The sequence below is a fragment of the Protopterus annectens genome, chromosome 9.part0 (assembly GCF_019279795.1).
Source record: "Protopterus annectens isolate FY-2018-M chromosome 9.part0, PAN1.0, whole genome shotgun sequence".
In the NCBI taxonomy this organism is placed as follows: Eukaryota; Metazoa; Chordata; order Ceratodontiformes; family Protopteridae; genus Protopterus; species Protopterus annectens.
This window is the reverse complement of record NC_056743.1, coordinates 1,212,721,085-1,212,745,495: the sequence shown is the minus strand read 5'-3', so window position 1 is coordinate 1,212,745,495 and position 24,411 is coordinate 1,212,721,085.

Here is a 24,411-nt window from a genome sequence, read left to right as displayed (position 1 = left end):
TAGATATACTTACTTGGTTCCCTCAGCTGACAAGGTTAACTCAGGTCGTGATACAGCCAAAAGACATACATAGTAAAAATGTAATGCAAAACTGTTGGGAGTTGGGAGAGGGGTCATTCAGGAAAATTTACAAAGCAGTTATCTATTTATTGTCTTTGTTTTTGTTTTTCTGGAAAAAAAACATGCAGTAATGCATAAATCACCTACATATAATCAGCCATGAGCACTCTGAAATGCCTGGCAAGCTGGTGTGCTACACTGTATGCTTATGGACTGTACATAATAATGTTTCCTAAAGTAAGTCCATAGTTAACCATTTTCAGAAATTTCAAGAAACTGAAGAGTATTTAAATAAGGATGCAGTATATCCCATCACAAACTAATAATTCTGATTAATGTTCTACAATCTGAATGTATTTCACCCATACACTCTGAAAACACACAGCTCCAAATGTACATACAGTCAATAACTGCATGTATACAAACTATCATACATGTGTAATCCTATTCTGCTGGGGGGGGTTGCTTTTCACCCCCACCCCATATAATTATTCTTCAGATTACCACTGCTACAGCAGGAAAGGGTGTGATAGCTCTTGGAGGTACATCGATCTCATATATGAACTCCCACTGCATAGTACCCCTTTTGTAGGTACAGTCTTAACTAAAACAAACTCATACTCCCCAATATCAAACAACCGCACAGGTTCCTGTAAAACACTTATACATACATTAAGTCTAAGTGGGAAAATGACCAGTGATAAATATAAGTTAAGTGAGGGAAAACAGAATAATAAATAAGCCTAATATAAGCAAAAATAATGTAGATATAGATGACGAGACCTATTTATATATAACAAATTATTACACTTCCGGTTATTCAGTTTTGCACCACACTAGCTCATACCATAATGTCTAAGGTCAGTTTATAATTCTGGTTCACTGCAGTCATATACTAAGATTCAGGAGATGAGCTGACAGACAAGCTCCATAATATATTTTCCAGGTGCTTCTGTTTATGTTACACATTTATTTGTTTCAAAGGAATTCTAGCAGGAAGTATGGAAACAATAATATCTTCATGTAAAAAAACTGCTAGAGGTTAATAAATTCCTTTTGTACTGCCAGTTCTGATCTCCCATGTTTGTGAGTACTGCCTCAATTTGTGCATACCATATTAAGATGGGAAGAACAAAACTGCTACATAGAAAAGACTTCTCATGGACTGGATGTTACATTGGGTTTCTGACTAGATATGTATGCCTTGACAGAGGATACTGATCATATGACTGAAACATTATCTGCAAGAAATCCATATTTGGCCACAAGCTAAATGTGACATCTAGGCCTTCAGGCCATCTACATGGCTGCAGCTCTTCTGCTCTTTGTACATTATCTTGTAGTCACACACCATACAGCAGTAAACTATCTGCTGGAGAGGAACCATGTAGCCTCAGGTTTCTGTGGGAGATTAGTGTCATGGGTGGCATGCAACCACATATTCTCAGGTTTCTGTGGGTGAATAGTGCCATGGGTAGCATGGAACCACATAGCCTCAGGTTTCTGTGCAAGATTAGTGTCATCAGTAGCATGGAACCACATAGCCTCAGGTTTCTGTGGGAGATTAGTGCCATAGGGAGCATGGAACCACATAGCCTCAGGTTTCCTTGCAAGATTAGTGTCATCAGTAGCATGGAACCACATAGCCTCAGGTTTCTGTGGGAGATTAGTGCCATGGGTAGCATGGAACCACATAGCTTCAGGTTTCTGTGTGAGATTAGTGTCATCAGTAGCATGGAACCACATAGCCTCAGGTTTCTGTGGGAGATTAGTGCCATGGGTAGCATGGAACCACATAGCTTCAGGTTTCTGTGTGAGATTAGTGTCATCGGTAGCATGGAACCACATAGCCTCAGGTTTCTGTGGGAGATTAGTGCCATGGGTAGCATGGAACCACATAACCTCAGGTTTCTGTGGGAGGTTAGTGCCATGGGTAGCATGGAACCACATAACCTCAGTTTTCTGTGGGAGATTAGTGCCATGTGCAGCATGGAACCACATAGCCTCAGGTTTCTGTGGGAGATTAGTGCCATGGGTAGCATGGAACCACATAACCTCAGGTTTCTGTGGGAGATTAGTGCCATGGGTAGCATGGAACCACATAACCTCAGTTTTCTGTGGGAGATTAGTGCCATGTGCAGCATGGAACCACATAGCCTCAGTTTTCTGTGGGAGATTAGTGCCATGGGTAGCATGGAACCACATAACCTCAGTTTTCTGTGGGAGATTAGTGCCATGTACAGCATGGAACCATATAGCTTCAGGTTTCTGTGTGAGATTAGTGCCATGGGTAGCATGGAACCACATAACCTCAGTTTTCTGTGGGAGATTAGTGCCATGGGTAGCATGGAACCACATAGCTTCAGGTTTCTGTGTGAGATTAGTGTCATCAGTAGCATGGAACCACATAACCTCAGTTTTCTGTGGGAGATTAGTGCCATGTGTAGCATGGAACCACATAGCCTCAGGTTTCTGTGGGAGATTAGTGCCATGGGTAGCATGGAACCACATAACCTCAGTTTTCTGTGGGAGATTAGTGCCATGGGTAGCATGGAACCACATAGCCTCAGTTTTCTGTGGGAGATTAGTGCCATAGGTAGCATGGAACCATATAGCTTCAGGTTTCTGTGTGAGATTAGTGTCATCAGTAGCATGGAACCACATAACCTCAGTTTTCTGTGGGAGATTAGTGCCATGTGTAGCATGGAACCACATAGCTTCAGGTTTCTGTGGGAGATTAGTGCCATGGGTAGCATGGAACCACATAACCTCAGGTTTCTGTGGGAGATTAGTGCCATGTGCAGCATGGAACCACATAGCCTCAGGTTTCTGTGGGAGATTAGTGCCATGTGCAGCATGGAACCACATAGCCTCAGTTTTCTGTGTGAGATTAGTGTCATCAGTAGCATGGAACCACATAGCTTCAGGTTTCTGTGTGAGATTAGTGCCATGAGTAGCATGGAACCACATAGCCTCAGGTTTCTGTGGGAGATTAGTGCCATGTGCAGCATGGAACCACATAGCCTCAGGTTTCTGTGGGAGATTAGTGCCATGTGCAGCATGGAACCACATAGCCTCAGGTTTCTGTGGGAGATTAGTGCCATGTGCAGCATGGAACCACATAGCCTCAGGTTTCTGTGTGAGATTAGTGCCATGGGTAGCATGGAACCACATAGCCTCAGGTTTCTGTGGGACATTAGTGCCATGTGCAGCATGGAACCACATAGCCTCAGGTTTCTGTGGGAGATTAGTGCCATGGGTAGCATGGAACCACATAGCCTCAGGTTTCTGTGGGAGATTAGTGCCATGTGCAGCATGGAACCACATAGCCTCAGGTTTCTGTGGGAGATTAGTGCCATGGGTAGCATGGAACCACATAGCGTCAGGTTTCTGTGGGAGATTAGTGCCATGGGTAGCATGGAACCACATAACCTCAGGTTTCTGTGTGAGATTAGTGTCATCAGTAGCATGGAACCACATAACCTCAGGTTTCTGTGGGAGATTAGTGCCATGGGTAGCATGGAACCACATAGCCTCAGGTTTCTGTGGGAGATTAGTGCCATGTGCAGCATGGAACCACATAGCCTCAGGTTTCTGTGTGAGATTAGTGTCATCAGTAGCATAGAACCACATAGCTTCAGGTTTCTGTGTGAGATTAGTGCCATGAGTAGCATGGAACCACATAGCCTCAGGTTTCTGTGGGAGATTAATGCCATGTGCAGCATGGAACCACATAGCCTCAGGTTTCTGTGTGAGATTAGTGTCATCAGTAGCATGGAACCACATAGCCTCAGGTTTCTGTGTGAGATTAGTGCCATGTGCAGCATGGAACCACATAGCCTCAGGTTTCTGTGGGAGATTAGTGCCATGTGCAGCATGGAACCACATAGCCTCAGGTTTCTGTGTGAGATTAGTGTCATCAGTAGCATAGAACCACATAGCTTCAGGTTTCTGTGTGAGATTAGTGCCATGAGTAGCATGGAACCACATAGCCTCAGGTTTCTGTGTGAGATTAATGCCATGTGCAGCATGGAACCACATAGCCTCAGGTTTCTGTGTGAGATTAGTGTCATCAGTAGCATGGAACCACATAGCCTCAGGTTTCTGTGTGAGATTAGTGCCATGTGCAGCATGGAACCACATAGCCTCAGGTTTCTGTGGGAGATTAGTGCCATGTGCAGCATACAGCTGAGTGCTCTAGTCTGCTCTTCTTAGTTCTATCCATGCACAGCCAGATAGGTTTGCTAGCATCCAGAGAATAAACCTATGCTTTGTAGGAGGCAAACCCAGTTCGAAACACAAGAGAATGAAGGACTGGCAGAAGTGGAAGGAAAGGAAATATTAGGTAAGTAGAGTAGTAGCTCCAGAACATGCACATCAGCTAAATGCCCAGCACAGACGTTTGCTGCCAGCAGAATGCCTTCCAGGAAAAGAGCCTTATGTTATACAGCATCAATGACTCATGGAAAATATTAGTGTAACAGGTCCAGTATTCAACTCTCAAAATGAAGGAGGAGAATCCTCCATGGAAGCCTGAAATCACCCACTTCTACTGAAGATCAGTCGGCTGTGGAAAGAAAATAACCAAGGTACAGGTATCTAGTTAATAAATTGTTTGTTTGTTACATTTGGTAACAAGAAAATCACAACTTTTAAGTCCCTGTTTTAGGGGTGTCCTGGCTAAAAAAAAAAAAATAAAAGAGTCTTGTTTTAAATCTCCTTTACAATTATGCATTATGGTGATTGTGAAGCTCTGTCAGTGAATGCCATACAAAATGAGTCAACATCATGAAATAGCAGGCAACATCAACTATATCAGACTCATAGTGCACAACTGCCTTTTAATGTGAGCTTCAGGGTGTGGAAAAAACAGTAATGGTAAATAAATAGGTACTTTGGGAATTATTTGAGACAGGAAAGAATAAATATAATAGCAGATATAGTTGTCAAGTCTCAGCTCAAGTTTAAAGGCAGTAGAGTCAAACTTTCTCATATTACCAGATATGTAGAATGTTTATATTTTACTTATTTTGTCATGGTTTTATACTACACAACATGGCAGGTGAGCAATGATTTCTTCAGCTGTGATAATGATTAGAACAGTACCACTGGAAGCATTGTTCAAGACTCATTCAAAAATATATTCACATACACATTTTTTGAATATTTTAGTCACAGCAATTATCACCTAAGCCCATAAAATTGAGTCGTTGGGTGACAAGCACCATCAACAGACTGATCAAGTTCTATGCTTACAGCCATAGAAATACAGGGAAGGGCTACATCAACTACTGACACATCACTTCCTATGGGATTTAATCTTGTTAATGTTAGCACTAAGCAGAATAGAGAGCCTTTGAATAAAGTAAGGCCTTTAACTATTAGCTAATAAACTAGTGGTGTTCTCCACCTATACTAGTACAGCTCCTGTTGTACCTTTGTGACTTGATATGATTGCTTCAGCTAGGTCTCAGAGATAAAATAAAACCTGCACCACACAAAGCAAATACACACATGTTTAATGTTTAACACTTGTATCTCTTAATTACACACATGTTTAATGTTTAACACTTGTATCTCTTAATTACACACATGTTTAATGTTTAACACTTGTATCTCTTAATTACACACATGTTTAATGTTTAACACTTGTATCTCTTAATTACACACATGTTTAATGTTTAACACTTGTATCTCTTAATTACACACATGTTTAATGTTTAACACTTGTATCTCTTAATTACACACATGTTTAATGTTTAACACTTGTATCTCTTAATTACACACATGTTTAATGTTTAACACTTGTATCTCTTAATTACACACATGTTTAATGTTTAACACTTGTATCTCTTAATTACACACATGTTTAATGTTTAACACTTGTATCTCTTAATGACAACCAGACTTCAGAATAAAACTGAGTCAATTCTTAAATAAGAAAATGACTCATCATTTCATCAATTAACCTTTCAAATGTAAAGTAACCATTTTTGAGAAATCAACCTTTGGTATAAAAGCCCTAGGGTGAAAACAACAACAACAATACTAACAAATTTTTGTGTAAAATGAGAAATGTTAAGTATTATCATAAAAGTTTCTGCATAAGAATGCTTTTAATACAAATATGGTAATTGCGACTAGGTTTATGATTAGCATTAAGCAAACACTGCTAATGTACCTCTCATGTCTCCAACCTACTATCCAAATCACCACCCATCATTAGTCACTTGTCCAATTAAACCTAAATCACCACCCATCATTAGTCACTTGTCCAATTAAACCTAAATCACCACCCATCATTAGTCACTTGTCCAATTAAATAAAATATTCATTTCTTAAACTGATGACGGGGGTGGTGTGTCTGTCCAAAGTGTTATTAACTTTTCTGCTTTGAATGTCATATGAATGCTCATATAGTTACTGTGACCATTTTCTAGTAGTTTTAACAACATCAAAATAGTCATAGCCTACACACGTTGCCAAGTAAACAATACTAACAGAGTTGCAATTTAACCTTCTGTTAACATCAAAAATCTTATTTATGTGTTAAGTTTAAAAATAAAGTGATATCAATAAATTAATACTAATCACAAAAAAAGAACATAATATATACCTTGAAGTTTTGCACTGACAGCTTTGTCACTAACTGGTCTTTCCAATAGTTGTCCAATTTTATGATCTCTGTCATTTACAAACCTAGAGTATACAACAATGACATCAACCAGTTCCTCATCACTAAGCACCATTTCCAATTACTATTAATAATTGTTCAAACAGATAATGCATTGAATGAAAAAAAAAACTTAAACCAAATGGCTTTGAAAGGTTTACCCCTAATTCCTCATCATGTAAGGTATTAAAAGACAAACACATCCTACCTATAAGAAATCTGCAGCTAACCAAGTGCAGTCTAAGCTATTCAAGGCTATTATCACATGACAGGGCCTTACAATTAATAATTATTTTACTAAATTTTCATTAAGCACATTCTATTGCAGTGAGACCACTTTGAATGTATGCACAGAATAACAAACTGTACTCCCAAGCTGGTCTAACGTAACAGACAGATATTTTTACAGGAGTGGAATGTTAGTGTGAGCATGGGTTTTAAGGATAAGCAGTACAAGACAGAAAGCCTTACTTTTGATTGTCCATCAGCCTTATACCTGGAAATTATTGGAAATTCTTATTCCAAGTTATTTAGACTTTCCTAAAGCTACTATTAAAATCAGACTACCCTTGTCCAACAAAAACTCTGCTTTTATTTTAATGTATTCACAGGCGTTTGTCCTTCAGCCAAGTTAACAAGCTTAATTAATAGTTGTTGAAAAAACAAGTCATTCAAACTTGAAATTTGATGTATTTCATCATCAAATACATTTTAGTCACTGGAATTAGTGTGAATACCATGTTAAACAGCACAAGTTTTGTTACTGAGCCCTGTGACACTCCCAGTGTAACAAAATCTATTTTGAGTAAAGACCATTAGCCTTCACTTTCTGAAGCCTGTGTTTTAACCAGCAGGGGTCCAGTTCAACAGCAAATGGGAATGTAGCCAACTTAATCATTGGTTCTATAGTAATATTATGAAGCATCTTGTCATAAGATTCTGGTAAGTCAAAATACACAACACAAGCTTCTGCATCTGCATCTTACTAACCAGTTCATACAAATCAACTAAATTTGTTAAAGTTTACCTCTTTTTAGTGATGATAAAAAAATCTATGAATGAATCATTCTAATCCTCCCCTAAAACAGTCAAAAGGCATGTCTCAAAGCTTTTAACAATTAAAGCCCATAGTTGGTTATTAAACTCTGTGTTCCATCTTTATGAATAGGTACCACATTGGTTACTCTCTATGCATTTGTGACATACCACGTTGATAGTAATATGTAATAAAAAAATGCAAGCAAAGGCATTAAAACCCGACAGTCTTATAAACTGTCCTTTAATACATTTTCTTCTCAAAAAATATGACAGCTGCTATAGTACAATGATGGTCAGACAAACTGAGACTTTCAATGTACCTTAGAGCCAAATCTTTATAAAACAGTCAAAAGTGATGTTAACATCCAAATAAAACCTGTTAGCAGTGTGAACAGTATATGTAAATAATAAAAATGAACACCCTTATTCAACCAGTATAAACATAATGCCAGTTCTTAATGCAAACCATCCCAAATCATAAAGAGGTCATCAATAAAAGTGCATAAAATTAGATCTTTTGAAAAACTTCCTGCTTTTATAAAATGTCCTTTCCCATTCAGCTGGGATGACATCTGCTTAGGCTGTGGTCATAGCCACTCTCATGGTTTAAAATCTTTCTTATTGATAACAAAAGCATGTTTTGCAATACTATCTCTAACAGAGTACTAATTAATTGAATATCATTATTAAATACGTCATTAACACATTAAAATCAGTGGTAGAAATGATACAATCCTACCCTAAAATATCCCTAATCGGTAATATTAACTGTTACTAATAACATTTCTGAAGATACAGATACAGTAGAAAAATATATATATATCTCTCTAAAGAATCCCATGTCTGCCTAAGAAATAACATCATATACTGTAAGTACAATTTGACCAGAAAGTCCAACAATAATGTTAGAGATTTCAGTCTCTGATGTATATGTAACACTGAAAATGCCCTATGACCTTTATGAGTTAAAATTGCCAGTGAGCCAAGGTAGTTTACAGGTAAGGCCAAAGGCTAACCAGGCTGGGTATAAGGTGTGGGACCCAAATGAATACTTGATCTACCAAGGTGGATACACACTATGTTTCAAAGCTTTTAAAACCTAGATGCTTCTCAGAAAAATTATATAAAGTTAAAAAGACATTCTGCTGCATTATTAACATAGTAGTAAATAACAAAAATTAACAAATGTCTTCTGACAGTTTTAACTCAGCTTTAGAGAGAAATGAATCTCTGCATCGAATGTGTGTGCTTCAGCTGAAAGAATTAAAGGTGTAACAGACAACAACAGATTAACCAATTAGCCCGCATCGCACATGGTCTCAATATGATTATTATAGAAAGTGTCTATAGAATTCTGTCCAGGCAAATTCCATTGTAAACATCAAGGTCTGCTCCAGTCACATATGCAGTCTTAATAAAAGCTAAATTACTAGAAGACTGATATGACTGAGCAAAGCCAGAGCTCACTCAAATAATGTGCTCTCCAACATTCATTAGAAAGTGCCTGTCTTTTCAGCTGTTCTTTTCAAAAGTAAGACAATTTGTCTCCTCCATCATAAGATAATGTATTCCAAATCCAGATGCACTTTCTTGTATTGTTACATCTTAGAAAAGAAGAAATATCATTAATTTTCCCTTCAGCAAGACAGATAAGAGAATTTATGCAGGACAGTTATTAACAGACAGAAACATTTCTACTACCATGGGATTCCAAACGTTTGCAATGTCCTCCATACAGTTCATCAATTAAGAGCTTGTCTCCTGTACTAAGATGGCTACAAGTGCTGAACCTAATCTCTTTATTTGATCCCTGTCTTTCTATGTTAGCACAGTATTGTAATCCTGCAGTCCTCATCAGAAGAGATTCTGAAGAATGTAAATTGTTAGCATCATCATTAGAAACTGTCATCTGGTAACAACCTTGAAAATATCAAAGCAAACTGAGTCACTAAAAGTGACAGATGAAGACATGAATACATTACGGGTCTATATTAGAACATCGAAGTGTCAGAACTTCGAATGTTCTAATATCGAACCCAACTCAGAAAATGCTGACAACATCGGACATTCAGAACAGCAAATTTTTTCCTAGGGAAAAAATTTGCTGTTCCGAAACACATACACACAACACAAGCACACCAAACAAACAGCAATCCACACACATACACCTAAAATCTTACATCTAACCCTGCACTAAACTGTACATACACCACTAACTATCCACTTACCTTAACCCAAACCGTAACCCTAAGGTCCGTCACTATCACACACTCACCTCACCCGCACCTAACAATAACTCACCTACCCCACCCTAACCCTCACGTCCACACAATCGCACACTTACCTGAACCCGACCCGTAACGTTCCACCACAGTGCTGAAAATAGCAAAGCCACAGAAAAGGACAACCAAATTTTTTCCCTGGGAAAAAAATTAAGTTTTCTGCAGCTTTGCTATTTTCAGCACTCGCTGAATAGGGTTCGATATTAGAACATTTGATGTTCTGAAACATCAATGTTCTAATATAGACCCTACATTACCCTTCAATCTGCTCAGTAAAGAGAATGACATGTGCTCTAGGTGGTGGTGAGCCCATCACCATTATTCCAGAGTACCTGCGTTACTCAACAGTCAAGTAGGCTGTTGGAGCAGCTGTGCTAAATATCACTGTCTCTAACCCAAGTCAGACAAGTTATTAAATAGTACATTTAGTGACACTTGCTATAATCAAGCAAGAAAAAACAAAAACACTGCATTGATGGGTCTGGATAACATCCCAGGCTACTTACTAAATAATCAGCTGTAGCTTTGGGGTCAGAATGTATGATATTACTAAGGAAGAGCTCAGTGCATTGTTGGATATTATTTCCTTAATTTTCTGGCAGAACTGAAGAAACATGTGTAGTCTCCCCTAAGTTCATACTCTGTTTCATATTGTTTAATATTGTTTCTAACTTCCTTGCTGGCATGTCTTAGTGTAGTATTGGGGTAGGAGGATGGGGATTTTTTGCAACTTTATTTTCCTTCTTTTGTTATACAGTTTATTAATACAGGAGTTCCACTAGAGAGGATTATTCCTGAATTTACAGTTATAGTTAGGGCAGCTAGGTACTGACTTTTCTCTGCAGCTGTTTGGGTACTGGCAGAAGTCAGAGATGGACGTGGCACCCCTTTCATTTTGTATAGGTCTTCTAAAATCTGACGTAGGTTTGCCTTGGAAAAGTGCTTCAAGAAAGTTTAATTTGGTGGTGGAGTGGCACCACTAGGCTTCACAGAGAAGATGACCAAATGATTCATAGGTTCATAGGTGTATACTAGGTAAATAACCACTGGAGCCCTTATACGCCTAGCCAAGCATCCCAATTGTATCCCACAAGTTTATATGTCTTAGAGGTTATTTTGAGAGGTATATGTAAGATAGGGCAAGATTAAAAGGCTATCTCTGTCAATTAAAGACATTGGTGCTAGATCCAGGATGTATTTCCAATTTCCCATCCACTGGTTCAGGTTTCTCTTAAAAAGGGTTAGGAAAGAGTTCTGCTTCACGTGGATGGGAAGCATGTTCCAGAGAAAGAGAGTCTGAGATAAATACCTGTTTCTCCATGTCCTGTTTAAGATACAAGTAAAGTTTAAATCCCTAGATTGAGTAATTCTAATGTTATTCATTTTGTGGACATGCAAAAGATCCATCAGAGCAGGATCTCTGGATGCCTTGTCTGCCAGGCATAAATCATCTGTCAACAGTCTGTAGGAAACAGAGTATAGAGGTAGGGTTTTTAGTTAATCTGTATAGGACATGCTGTTTATACCCTGTATTCATTTTGTGAGCAGCCTCTGTAGACATTAGAGTTGCTGCATGTGCCTAATAAAGTACATACCAAAGGGGACTTTGTACTGAATAACGGGACTGATGGTGGACAAATACAGTGGAACAATGATTTCTTTGGACCTAGATGTCATGCCCTTGTCCTTGAGTTCTAGTATGCATTTCTTGGCATTAATTTTTAAGCCATGGCTTTGTCACAAGTCATTTGTCTGTTAGTCCTTCTTGTAGGATGTTAGTGCATTGGGGAAAATCTATGACTGATCCAAGTTTGCAATCATCTGCAAACATGGTCAGCCAGTGACCCATGACATTGGCCTTTACTTCCGAGAAGTAGATACCAAAAAAGGAGAGCACCCAGGTCAGAGCCCTAAATTACTCTGCTTGTGACCAGCCTCTCCATGGAGGTGGTCTCCCCTATCCTAACCTTCTGGGTCCTATCTGAGAGACAGCTAGCAATCCAGTGTGTAACACAGGGGTTTATGCCTATATCAGGGAGTCTGTTTACAATGTCTAAGTGGGGTATTTTATAAAAAGCCTTAACCAGGTCAAGGTAGGCAGTATGCCCTGTTTTGCCATGGTTTTGTATATGAGACTAGTCAGACTTATAGGTCTGCAATTCCCAAAGTCCATTGAGGGCCTGCCCCTATGCAGAGGAACAACCACTGCAGTTCTCCATTTGAGCAGTACACATCCTATCTGGTGGATATAGTTAAAAAGTGCCTTCATTGGTCCTGATGGGTTATGTTGAAGGCTATATAGGAGGCATCCTGAGATATTATCAGGGCCCATTGAAGCAGTGTTTTTGGCCTTAGACAGTGCATCTAGGACCTGCTCCCTAATGATAGTTGTGGGGAGGGAAGGCTTTTGATGGTATTTCCTGGGTGGGTTGGGGCAGGCAAAATTGGAGCTGAATGCTGCTGAGGGTGGAGCAGTGGTGCAGTGCTTAGCATTGTCACCTCACAGCAAGATGTTTTCCAGTTCAATTCTTGGCTCGGGTGCCTTCTCTGTGGAGTCTGCATTTCCTCCCTACATTGATATGGGTTTCTTCTGAGTGCTGTGGTTTCCTCCCACATTCCAAAGACATGCATCTGGAGCATTTCTCCCTGGGCCTCCTCTGAAAATGGGCTCTGTCCCAGTTGGACTTTCCTTGTAAACAAATGTTAGATAAATAAATAAATAACTAAAAAATAAAATAAATTTCTTGGCCATGTGATACAATGTATCTTTCAGCTCCATGTAGGTTGCTTTATTTACAATCTTCTGTGCACTGCTGTGTGCTGCCTTTGAGGTTTATGACATAGCAAAAAAAGCCTTGTGGTTATCCTTTAGCTGGGAGGCTATCTTTACCTCACATTTGGCTTTCATACACTTAAGTTGCCCTCTTAGTTGTTTGTTTAGATTGGTGAGAGTGTTTTTATTATGCTGGGTGAAGTACTTCCTAAACTTGACTATGACTTTTCTTTTGTTGTACAGCCTGATTATGTTTGGGTTCTACCTGGATCGTTTGTTTCTTGAGTCCATTCTGGACTTATTTCTGATAGGCACAGCTATTTCTATGAATTTATTTACATGATTGTACAAGATTTCAGCGAACAATTCCACATAGGCAGCTGTGTTCCGTTTGAGACAGGCTTGGCATTTTAACAGATTATCACTTAGTAGTAGGAAGTTTGCCTTAGAGTAGTTCTTAAATGCTATGGGGTTAGCTGGAGTCACAGATCTAGTTCTTGTTATGTAGGAGAAAGCATTGTGATCTGACCTTACCAAAGAAAACACTATACTGGGAGGTAAAGCATTTTCACTTGTTTGTGAGGACCTGGTTGAATATGTTTGCACCCCTATGCAATCTATGGACTATCTGATCCAAGGTCTTTGTGTTTACAAAGTCAAGGAATCTCTGAGCCTCTACATTTGTGGTCATGTAAGTATCCCAGTTTATGTATATAAGTGCAGTTGAATTTGCCATAAGTCCTAGTATGAGTTATTGGATTCTTAGGTCATAGAGGGTTACCTATAGCTTTATGATGTGGTCATCCTGTTTGACTAGTATTGAGGTGAGTTTGTTGTAGATATAGATTAAGACACCTTCACCTTTGTCCCTGCCTATGCAGTAGCTGGCATGAATGTGTGAAAGGCATCATAACCCTGCACTGCCGGAGTCCTCTTTGAAGCTTTAAACCATGTCTCAGTAACTGCACAGATATCCACATTCTCCAGGGTGAGGACAGCCTAGAGGAAGTAGAGTTCCCTGTTTAGGCATCGAGCAATAACACCTTTAGATTCTCTGGATTTGGTTTTGCTATGTTGCAAGGTTTGTCAGTTTGGCATTGCCTAAACAAGCAACTCTAGGGAGGACAATGTTTTAGCCAATATTCAAAAGCCTAGAGGGGAACAAGTGCGGACCATCCTGGCCAAAGCAAAATGGTCCATTGACCATATCTTCCCATACTGACAAATATTGTACCCCACTAGACTGACACCCGAAACTAACCCAATTATTAAAGTCATATTGTGGCATCATCCTTGCTGAAGATAGAATGCTTCTCGATGTTATACACACAGCCCAAGAACTCTAGAACTTTATATAGACCAGACAGGTATGTTTCAGGTCACTTCTACCCACATGGACTATGACTGAGTTATACTACCACTTGTGGTGTAATGACTTGAGTGCATGGGAGATTTGGTGGATCCTGGCCACTGATAGACAAGTGATTGTGGTTTTCTCCTTAATCAGTCTGGTGACTGAGGCATCTATATGTTTCACACTGCAGTCTCCTATGATTAAAATATTGTGTAATGAGTCTGCTTGCCGTATGGCCTTTGTAGTTGAGGGTATGGCTGTATATGTTCTGTTAGGTGTTATTTTGATGAAGTACTTTTGAGATTGCTGAGGATTCTTTTTGTAGGGCAAATGTTTAGGAGGTCTTTGGGGTTAAAGAAGGTTGCTTTTCAGTCCCACTGCATATGTCGGTCTATGTGTTGGGTCAGTACTATGTGTGGGGGGAGTTATGCTTATGTTGCCAACAACCTGATTGTATTTTGAATGCTTTTTTGCGAGCGTCTTGCCTCCAGTGACATTGTATTATTACATCTCTCACATGCAGTATCTGTTTCTCTAAGGATTACTTGGTTGTCAATGAATATGAGACAATACCTATACTGTCTCAGGGTGCCCATATCTACCAAGCTGGTGGTGGAGAAATTGAAAATTGCCCATCCATGGTCTTAGGTCTTTTTTAGGTGAACTATAAAGGGATGGTGCAGCAGGCTAATTTGTGCACTGTGAAGGTAGAAACAACAACTAGGCTATTTATAACTCAGTTGTGTGACAATGTTCCTGATTGCACAGACAATTCATTCTTTGTGCAACTCAGTACTGGGTGAAGTTACAGGGAAGTTTTATAGGGACAAATTCGTTTCAATATGCCTGCATCTGTACAAGGTACTACCAAAATCCACTGCACAATGAGAAGCAGAATTTATAGACTCAAATGAAATTACTAAATCAAGTAAAAAGCCTTCTGGCCAATGAAATAATCTCACTTGAAGCCTCCCGGTGTGTTTTCCAACACATACAGACCAGGCTTCCTTTCTACTGCCACTAGAACTGTAGTCCCAGTCTTCTTTATGTAAAACACATTTTAGTTAGCCAAAAGTAAAAAAGTGCCTGAAACAAATCAAATGGCTTGCTAGAACAAGCAATTATAAGGTGATTCCAAGGCAGACAAACCAACAATGAGTGGTGGGTGTTATGCTTATGTTACCAGTAGCCTGACTGTATTTTGAGTGCTTTTATGAGAGGGTCTTGCCTCCAATAAAATTGTATAATTACATCCCTCACACGCTATATCTGTTTCTCAACTTGGTTGTCAGTGAACATGAAACAATTTCTATATTGTCTCATGGTGACCATATCTACCAAGCTGGTGGTGGAGAAATTAATTTCAAAGCACACTAGCAGTAGCTAGACTGGGAGAAGAAAATACATTTTACAGTGATAAAATGCAAAAACAAATGCAAGAAAATAATTTGAAAATACAACAGCAGTCCAGAAATAGCTTAGAAAAATCGAATATTTCAGTTTAAAGTACTCATCTTAGCCTGGATAGCACCAGATTCAAATCAAACTCTATGAAAACACATATGAATACAGTATGCATTTGAGCTCTGTGGAACTGAGCCAAGAGCTGAGCAAATGTGCCAAATTTACAGATTTAAAGAAAAGTTACTAAACCAACTAAAAAGTCATCTGGCCAATGAAACAATTTCACTTAAAGCCTCCCTTTCTTTCACACAGACCAGGCTACCTTTCTACAGCCACTGGAATTGCAGTCCCAGGCTTCTTAATGTAAGAACAAACTTTAGTTAGCCAAAAGTGAAAAGGTACCAACTAGCTACAACAAGTAATTTTCACTTTAAACCTCCCTCTGTGTTTCCCTGCTTGAGCAGACAAGGCTACCTTTTTACTGCAACTAGAATTTCAGTCCCAGACTTCTTAATGTAAAAACACACTTTCGTTAGCTAGAAGTGAAAAGGTACCAAAAACAAATCAAGCAACTAGCTACAAGTAAATTCAAGGTGATTCAAAGGCAGACAAGATAACAATGAGGAACACACACTTTAAGGCCATGTTAAGGCACAGTAGTCTAAAGAGAGGGCCTTTCAAGTTTAATCTGTCAGTGCCAGTAAAATAAGCACAGCAGATAAGACTGGGAGGAACCTTCATGGTCAAGTATACCCAAGGATGATAAGATGCAGGAAAGGATGCATGTTGGGACTAGAACCAAGTCAAGAAAATTGGAACATTTAGTGGATAGTTTTCATAGTTTTACAATTTACTCCAGTGCATTGGAACCAATGAAGCCTAGGTAATGCTAAGCCTAACTATTTTAAAGGTGGAAGTGTACCATTCAATGCTTAGGTAATTGAAATATCCTAGTAAAATCTGATTTGACATTATTGCTCAATTATGTTGAGGTAATTTCTGTGATCTTTGGGTGACAATGATGAAGATCTTTAGTGAACAATGAAGTAATACTAAGGCTATTAATGCTGAGAATGTCTATCAATGCCTGCCTCAGTATTTTAATCTTAGTATAGGTACCATCCCAGTTTCACCACTGGGGAATATTCTGTGTGTAAGACTCTTTCCTTTCACTTGAGATAGGTGAAATATCTACAGGTCAATGTTTGCTTGCAGGTCCATTTCATTAATACTTGGTTTTGTGCAAGTTCAGTCTGATCCCCTAGACCACTGTCTCTGATGCATTCAACAATATGTGGCTGAGTTGATTCTTCACCTCCCTGCCTTTTTCTGTCAAATTAACCCAGCAGGTAGCCATCAGTTGCTGTTTAAATAGTGACTAATGCTTTGCAGGCCCTGTTAACCAGAAACTCTCTGGAACTTTCTTTCTTTTTTGTCTCTGCCACATGCTCCAGTAGGCCATACCATTGTTCCCATCTACCTCTGTCATAATTGTTACTACAGATGATTAAGGTTTTGGACTTTGGTGTTAAAGAAGAAGAGCTTTCTTGGCACTCTTGAAATCTGCTTTCTGTTCTGCTGTCCTAGTAAAGATCACTTTCTTTCTTTCATACTGCATCATGAATACTTCATAGTATAAGACCTGTGGGTGACATAAAGGATCTCCAGACGTCCATTAGTCCAATAAATGAATGTGCTTCTTTCTTGAACTTAGGCTTTTTCAGTGACTTTACTAACACAGGATTCATAAAGGTTAACACTAGGGGTACATCCTGAGGTAACTTTTCTGAATTCAACAGCAGCCCTACCACAATGTTTCTGCTGTCTATTCATTCAGAAAGGATACAACAGTATACACTTTGCGGTAACATATATAAATTCTCCCAATGACTATCTGAGCTACTTTGATTTCGAAGTTAATGACATCATGCCAAGGAACTTTCTTCTTTGGTAGGCCCATGTGCCTTTTCCTTGTTATTGTGCAGCCACTATGATGCATATGACTCATCAGCTTTGGTAAGGCTTCCCTCATAGTCTGCACAATGCTTCTTAGCATTACATCTATGTAGTCATAACATTCTTTTTTTTTCAGAGAAAGAAAGAAAGTGAGCCCAATCATTTTTCATTTTCACTTTCCCCTAAGAACCTGATGTTTTGGTGATGCATGGTTGGCAAGTGGTTGCTAACTAATGGCTGTTCACTCATAGTGACCCTACAGATTCCTGAGGCTTTTTCTGAAGGCTACCTCCACATTCTTTCAGTTACCCTGCATGTGTGCCTCCAACTGAATTTTGAAACTGCAGAAACCACTCTGTGCGGTCTTTGTATGTTTTATTGCTAGTTGCTATTATTGCCTTAAATTAGTCTATCTGACCCTTGTTCTTGTGTGCATCACCTGAACACCTTCCACCCCTTCCATTTATTTCACTTTATAGGTGCCAATCCCCTACTTTTTCATCCCGTTTTCTTTACTGTATAATTTTCCTGCAACTTTTCTCTAATTACTACAGCTTATCTGTAACAATTTACACTCCCGACACTTATCCATAGTCTACTGTCTCTTATTGTCTCCTTCTGCTTATTGACATTTACCTTTATCTTAGCTGCTCTTCCTAGTAGTTTAGTAAAATTCATGAGCTGCAAGAGCAACTTCTACATATGCTGATTTTTGTCCTCACTTACTAATGCTGTGGGATAATTGGTAACCTACTGATAGTCTCTTGAAACATCTGACTTGAACTTGTTTTTTCCCACTCAGTTCGCCTACGGTACCCCCATTTCCACCCACACCTAAATCCATTTCCTTTATAGGTAACCTCGTTTTCTCCTCCCCTTCTACACGTCTTCCTATACCTATCAAATTCAACTTCCCAACTTAGGTCGCTCTACAACATCATAACACTCTCTAATCTCACCCCGACCTACACTCTCTTGACACATCCCCCCTGCCCTACTCTCTACCCACTCTATTTCTACTACTTGTTCAGACTCCACCCTCCACTTTTAATTCCACATTCTCATAATGGTTCTGTATCTTCTTTCCCTTCTCTTTCTTTGCCTCACTCACCACACCTTCTATCACACTCCACTTCCAGTCTATATTACCATGTCAAAATTTCATTTCTCTGAATACCAAAACATCGGCACTGAAACAGCAAAATACAAAAAGTACGAACGGCAACTTCCGCAAATTTTTTCACAGGGAAAAAAATTCACTTGGCTGACCAACAGCAAAGCAAACGTTCAAACCCTAATCAAGTGGGGGGCTTTGCCCCACACACCCCCAGATGTGGGGGGGGCTGTACACTCCACACCCCCTAACTATATATACCAACTCCGAGATCACTCTACATTGGGGAAAAGGGCAAATTCCCAATAACGGCCAAGCAAATTTTTTTCTCTGTGAAAAAATTTGTGGAAGTGGTCGTTAGTACTTTTCATATTTCGCTGTTTACATGTTGACGTTTTGGTATTTGGAGAGCTGAAGTTTCGATGTGGTAATATAGACCCTCCACTTCACCCTCATCCAATCTCCCCTACATCCTCCTTTCCTTTAGGAACTCTCAGACACTACTCCTATCCTATTTCACCAACTCTCTTCTCTGTCACATAACTTACTCTACCTAAACTCCAAATCCCTTTCAATACCTTCCCTATTATTAACTCAAACTGAAGGTTCTCTCACCATACCTCTTTTCATCACTTAAAAACCACCTCTGCAATACCCTACATCTCTCAGGTGATATTCATCCCAATCCAGACCCAAATCATAACCCTTCTCCTCCATCCCAGCACACCTGATACACTTCCACAAAATCTAAACCCTACTTTGAAGCATCTCTTCCTTTACTCACTTAATATCCACAACAACTTTAATAAAATTTCTGAATTTCACTCCTGGATAGTCCTACACTCACCTGACATAATATTTATCTCTGAGACATGGCTAAAACCACATAACAAATATAAAGAGTTTCTCCCCCCTGGCTACAACATCTTATGCCTCAATAGAGCACACAAAAAAGTGGGAGGTGTAGCCATAATGTACTCAGATCACCTTAACATAGCCTCCCTGTCTAATTCACCCCCCTCTTTCCACCCAGCTGAACTCATCCTGGCTAATTGCAAATTAAATAACCATAAAACCCTTACACTAGCTGCTATTTATATACTCCTCTGGTGATAACATTCCTTTACTTGAACAAATTCTTCATTGGACTGCTGTCACGATACCTCATGAAACTATAATACTAGATGATGTTAATATCAATTGGTTGACCCTCACTTCTAGCTCTGTATCCACCAGTATTCATCTCTTTGGTTATACCCAACTCATCTCCTCCCCAACCTTTCTTCACAAGCCCACAAACACTAGTTCAATTCTTGACTGGATTCTTATCTCTCATCCTAATCTTTTCCACCATCCAATATCCTTGCTGACTCTATTAGTGATCATTCCCCAATTAGTGTCCAAAGATTCTCCTCCCCACCTCCATCATCTGCATAAATTCAAGCAATGTCATAATCTAACCAACTTTAACCCTGTGACTTTTAACAACTGCCTATCTGCCATTGACTTGATCTTCCTTTATCACCTCTCTCTTGATGATGCAGTCCTTCAATTTAACTCTATCTTCCTTAACATACTGAACTCCCTAGCACCTCTCAGAACTGTTAGAGTCAAATCTCGTTCTTCCCCCCTGGCTCACCAGATCAACTCTATCTCTCATTCATAACAGAGACTCCACATGGAAACTCTGGAAAAAGACAAAATCACACATACATCTCCAAAAATATAGGGAACTCTGTAACCTGGCCAAAAAAGCACATAAACTTAGACAAAAAAAACATTTATCATACAACCATCACCACACAACTTACAAATCCCAAAATATTCTGGAACACTATCAACCAAATTTTCCACCCAGGTCATCCATCAACACCTAATCCATGCCCAAATAAGTCACTCCTTAAAACTGCCTCCATCTTTAATACATATTTCATATATTCCATTAGCAATCTCTTGCCTACATTCAGTCTAAATCATTCTAATCCTCCAACCATCCCCCAACTACATAACTGTCCTCTGTCACTTCAACTCATGCCTACTAGCTATATTAAAAGTCGACGCCTTAAACTTAAACCCTGTTCCTCAAACAACTTGCCTCCTCTCTTCCAAACAGCTGCCACCAGTTCCATAGCTTTCCCAGTCTCTATACTTATGAATTGATCTATTAGTGAATCTGTTGTCCCTTCTCTCTGGAAGACATTCCATTACATTCCAGTTCACAAAGGGGGAGATTCAGTTAAACTTTCTAACTAATGCCCTATTACCATACTTTCTCCCCTTTCAAAAATTGTTGAGCACTATATTCATAAGCAACTTATGTCTTATCTCACTCATGAAAAAACCTTATCACCCCTACCCAGCATGGCTTCTGCCCCCACAACAGCACCACAACTGTCGTCTTCTCCTTCATTAACACAATCTCTCTAGCTAGAGATAATAATAAACTAGTGTCATGTCTTTTCTTGGATCTCTCTATTTCCATCCATCTGTCCAAATTTTCTCAATTCAACCTCTCCACTACTATCTCTTCGTTTTCTAGTAACCCCACTAACAGACAGCAAGCTGTTAAATGGCTCTCTGTTTCCCTTCACTCCAATTAAAATGGGTGTTCCACAAGGCTCAATTCTTGGCCCTTTTCTCTTCAACATTTTTACTAATCCACACTGCCTGCCCTAATTCAACCCTCATACAGTATGCAGATGACTTGACTATCATCACAGTTACTGATAATTCCTCTGACCTGCTAACCTTAACACAAACCTCCTTCAATCTCACTGAAGCTTGGCTTACTAACAACCAATTTATTCTAACTCCTAATAAGACAAAACTCCTCCTTTTCCTACCCAAATCTCCATCATCTTAAATCCACTTTCAGTATCTCCTCCTTGAATAATACTACTATCTCAACTGCACCTCACACAAAGCTCCTTGGAGTAATTATTGATGACCAACTTAAATTTGATCTTCACATTCACTATTGTATAAAGAAAACTCACCAAAAATGTGGCTTACTATATAGAAATAAAAAATTCCTTACCTCTAACACTAAAATCTCTCTCTCTTTCTCATGCTTATCTTCTCCCTAACCTCTTCTACTGCTCTCAAATCCTTACTAATTTACAGTCCTCTCTACAAACCAAACTTGAAACACATACCACAAAGTTGCCAGATTTGCAGCCAACCTAATACCTAAATCTCACCACTGTCTCACACTCCATGTACTCGACTGGTTAGAGTTGCCTAACTAACTCCTATACTTGCAACTTCTTATCATCCAATCCATCTTAAACAACCTTCTTTCTTATCCCAGTATTTCCTCCCTTGTCTCCCTCTATAACCCTCCTCGTTCCCTCAGAAGCTCAGAACAATGTTTCCTTCAGATTCATAAACCTAGAAAATGTTTAAGGCTGAACCTTTACAGCAATCTTCCTTCTCTTTCATGGAACAACCTTCCTATGACACTAAGAAAGATTACACATTCTCAAGACTTCAAGACAACTCTTAGGAATTATCTAAAAAGTACCTGGGGATGCCTCTGCAACTGTCTCACTTGAAATCTTCCGCTTTCTCTCTTTTTCCCTTCTTCCCCCTCTCCTTCCACCTTTTCTGCTTTAACATTACTCTCTATCTACTTTTGCTTCCTTTACTCAACTTTGTCTATTACCTTCTTTTCTCCTTTCCCTAAGTAATCCACCCCCATTTTACTGACCCTATCTCCTTTTCCTTCTCCACTCCATTTTTTCCTCCATACTTTAATCCTGTTATACTAACCACTACCACTACCTCTCTAGTTCTGTATTAGTAACTCTTCACCATTTTTAATTTTACTTCCTCCTAGCTTACTACTAATCACCTCCTACTAAGTTATCTCTTCTGCCAAATGACCTCTTACTTTTGTACAGCTATGCTGATCTATTTGTCTGTTTTCTGTTATCTTTTCTTGTATGTACAGTAATTCTAATCTCAAAATCTTTCAGAGAATTTATTACCTGTTTGCTTCTTTTTCTTGTTACTTGTACAGTGAATATACTACCAGTTTTACTTATTGTGAAATTTAATTTAATTTGTACTGTGAAATTACCAATTGTTTATTTTCTACTGTGGGGCCTTTCTCCCTGGGTCTCCACTGAGAAAGGGCACAAGCTCAGTCGGACTATCCCGGTCAACAAATGTCAAACAAACAAACAGATTAGATATAAGTTCATGGCATAAAGTAAATCTGTGCAGATATCACTGTGCCAGCATCTGGAAAGATTTTACCTGATGCCCTGCAATAGTGTGAAAAGTCACCCAGTTTTGGAAATATAAATGGGCATATGGAAATATTGCATGTCTTCATGATTAGTAGCAAATAGCAATATCTCTAGTACTATACATGAACAGTAATAGCATCTTTTCTCACACCATGACATTGCACGCCATCCCATTCGACAACATGTAGTCCTCCAAATGATCAAAATATGAATGTAAGTATGGAAATATGAATAACAAGTGACAGTGATTAAAATCGCAACTATGAGACATTCTAGATTAACGAACCTTGTAATTTTATTATTTACACTTTGCTTTTGCTTGTACTATTATTAATTGGTAAATCGCTACATTAAAGAAGCCTGAACAAAAAGGTATCACCATGCCATAAGGAGCAACTGACATTAGTTGTTAACTACACAGAAACGGCACTACAGGTGTGAGTTAAAGTCACTGCATTACTACCTTTGTTGCACAGTGCCATCAAACAATGATTGTGCAGATTCACAATTCTTGCATGTATACTGCTTCTCTACCGCTTCTAGTTCAGACTGTGAAGTCCCTCCCAACTGCAGTGCTGTGTGGGCTCTCCCTGGATGTTCTTTTAGCTTAATTCTGATTTACAGATTTAGCAACAAGCATGCCATTTTTTATACTGTCTTATAATTATCAATAGCTGCATAATTTTTATAAGTGATGTTATCAATTTCTTTATCACAATCATTAGAAGTGACAATTTCATATTTCAGTCGTTAGGATTCTAGTCTGTCTCCTTTATTACCGGTCTAATTAAAACAGCTGAAATGTGCTTCAGATACCTTTTCAGCCCCATTTCACTCTTGCAGTTAGATAATTACAGTTCCTTTTTCATTCATAAGTCTGTGCTACTAGAGATTCCCACACTTCTGTGGACACTAATTTGGATTCTTTCAGCACTGCAGTTTGTTTTTCCAATCGTTGCACTTCCTTCAGAGCTTTTTTTAAACCTCTGTGGAGTGATAAGGGTTCAGTCAGGAAAAGCTATCCCAGCTTTCTTGCTGCTTTCATCTATACCCATCCATTTTACTCCAACCCTGAATCTGCCACAGCAGCTTGCAAAGTGTTAGGTTGTTACTTTGCTCTTAGGCTCAGTCTATGCAACCAGGGTTACCCACTGACTAATCACCATGGCCATGAATCCCCAAATCCCAGATTTTATCAACTAAGGAGGTGCCTATTTCTATCAAACTCTTGCTAATTATTTTCCTTATGTGGAACAAATGCACTTTGTCTAAAAATACAATTATTATGATATTGCTAAGCACCAAAATTGTAGCTTTCTTTGACTACCTCTTCTGATAAAGTCAGCAGTCTCAAAATGTAGGCTTGTTTCAAGAGTTATGCAATGCAGTTGTAATTTCCAATAAAACCTAAAATATCAAAATGCAATTTGCTTTCTTCATTCTTATCAAATAAAATGTCAACAGACTCCTTCACAAAAAAAAAAAAAAATATGAAGTATTTCAG